This window comes from Meleagris gallopavo, unplaced genomic scaffold (genome assembly GCF_000146605.3).
Source record: "Meleagris gallopavo isolate NT-WF06-2002-E0010 breed Aviagen turkey brand Nicholas breeding stock unplaced genomic scaffold, Turkey_5.1 ChrUn_random_7180001877181, whole genome shotgun sequence".
NCBI classification, from domain to species: Eukaryota; Metazoa; Chordata; class Aves; order Galliformes; family Phasianidae; genus Meleagris; species Meleagris gallopavo.
This window is the reverse complement of record NW_011141548.1, coordinates 1-2246: the sequence shown is the minus strand read 5'-3', so window position 1 is coordinate 2246 and position 2246 is coordinate 1. Positions and strand designations below refer to the sequence as shown.

Here is a 2246-nt window from a genome sequence, read left to right as displayed (position 1 = left end):
ATGCTAAGGACATGCTAACATGGTCAGCATATGGACACAACATGCTAAGGACACGCTAACGTGGTCAGCATATGGACACAACATGCTAAGGACACGCTAACATGGTCAGCATATGGACACAACATGCTAAGGACATGCTAACATGGTCAGCATATGGACACAACATGCTAAGGACACGCTAACAATGAGCCCCTAAGGACACAACACGTTAAGGACATGCTAATATTGACACTGTAAGGACACAACACAGCAAGGACACGCTAACACTGACATCCTAAGGACACAACATGCCAAGAACACGCTAAGAATGACACTCCAAGGACACAACATGCTAATGACACTCGAAGAACATGCCAATATTGATATCCTAAGGAGACAACACAGCAAGGACACGTTGACGCTGACACCCTAACGACACAACATGCTAGGAACACGCTAACACTGACACTCTAAGGACACAACATGCTATGAACACGCTAACACTGACACCCTAAGGACACAACATGCTCGGAACACGCTAACACTGACATCCTAAGGAGACAACGTGCTAGGAACACGCTAAGAATGACATCCTAAGGACACAACATGCCAAGAACGCGCTAACAAGAGCCCTCCAAGGACAGGACACTTGAAGAACACGCTAACACTGACACCCTAAGGAGACAACACGCCAAGAACACGCTAACACCACCACACTACAGACACGTGATTCACTCCACAGCGGGCTGTGCCAACTTCTTAGGGTGAGAGCAGCTCCTACACGCTACAGTCACGCACAAACACGCCAAGAACACGCTAAGGACATGCCAAGGACACGCTAAGGACACGCCAAGGACACCTTAATGATGCCGATCTGCTTGAAGTAGTCGGCCACCGACTCGATGGTGACGTTCTCCCCCAGGCCTTGCACGAAGATGGTGTTGTTGTCCGAGTTGTCCTGCTCACCTATGGGAAAGCTCGTTAGCGCCGCTCGTTAGCTCCTGTGCCCCTCCAATTACTCCCTTCGGTTCGTTAGGTCCCCTCTCAGCAGCACTGCTAATTGTATCTCACTGACGGTGCCCCCCCCCCGGTTCTCTCACTGGCCTCGTTAGATCCCCCCTCGTTAACTGTGCTTTTAGAAATTAATTAACTCACTGCTTTCAGAAATCCATCAGCTCCTCATGCTCTTTAGCCATCAATTAGCCTTTCCCCTCATTAGCCCTGTCTCATTACCCCCCCAAAATCAACCCTCTCTCTCATTACCCCCCCCATACTCAATAATCCTCTCAGAAATTAATTACTTTGCCCATCAGCCCCTCCGGAAGTTAATTAACACCCCCTAGCTAGCTTCTTCATCAATTAAGCCTTCGCAATGAATTAACCTTCCAATTAAACAGTACAGAAATCGTTACCTCCCCCTACGTAGCATCTTCATTAGGCTAATGAGCTGCTAATAACCCCCTAATTAGTGCTCCTCTCTTAATTACCAGGGTCATGCCTCGGCCCTTGGTCCCGGGGTCCTTTCAGCACATGCAAGAAATTAACACAGAGCGTTAATTAGCACGGAGGGCGGGGAGGGGAAGGGAGCTGCACACCCCCACCCCAAACCCTCCAAAATCGGTCACAATTAACAACATTAATTAAAAAACACCCATTAATTAAAAAAGACAGCCTCTCATTACCTCCCCCCCTCCCCATTTTGGGGTGAAAAACCATTTTTTCGGTGCTTTTTTTCCGCCTCCCCAGCGGAGGCCGTTCCGCCGTTCGCCATTTCGGGGCTTTTCAACCCAAACCGACCTCGCCCCGGGATTAAAATTTCCACCGTTTTTGGTTCTAAACGTCGGGTTTTTTTGTTTTTTTTTTTTGTTTTTGTGTTTTTTTTTTTTGGTTACTTTACGTTCTCCTTAAAGGTACCACCGACACCAAACGCCCTCAAATCGGTGCAAAATCCCTCGGATTCGGTCCAAACCAAAGACGCAATTCTGGCAACCTTTGTCTTTCGGTCACTGCAGCGCTCAACCACCTCCACCACCACCTCAACCGCCCCCGTTTTGGGGTGAAAAACGTCAAAATTTCGCCCTTTTTCCTTCTCAAATGTACCTCAGCTCAGCGCCACTGCGCACCCAAAATTGCCCGTTTTTGGGTTCTTTTTTTTTGTTCCCCAAAACCGCAGCTTTTGGCACCGTTTTGCTTTTAGGAACCACATGCAACCGTTACTGCTCAACACCAGCTTTTTCAACCCAAAAAAACCTTTTTTCGTTTTTTTT

At 48.0% G+C, this 2246-nt stretch overlaps 1 long non-coding RNA gene across 1 annotated transcript; it reads right to left on the bottom strand.

Annotated features, from left to right (window-relative positions):
• Positions 1-838: 838 nt before the first annotated feature.
• On the bottom strand, positions 839-1687 carry LOC109364616. The gene is made up of 2 exons (XR_002110511.2): positions 1467-1687; positions 839-945 (listed from the first exon to the last, which is right to left on the bottom strand). It is a non-coding gene; the product is annotated as an uncharacterized LOC109364616 (long non-coding RNA).
• Positions 1688-2246: the final 559 nt, after the last annotated feature.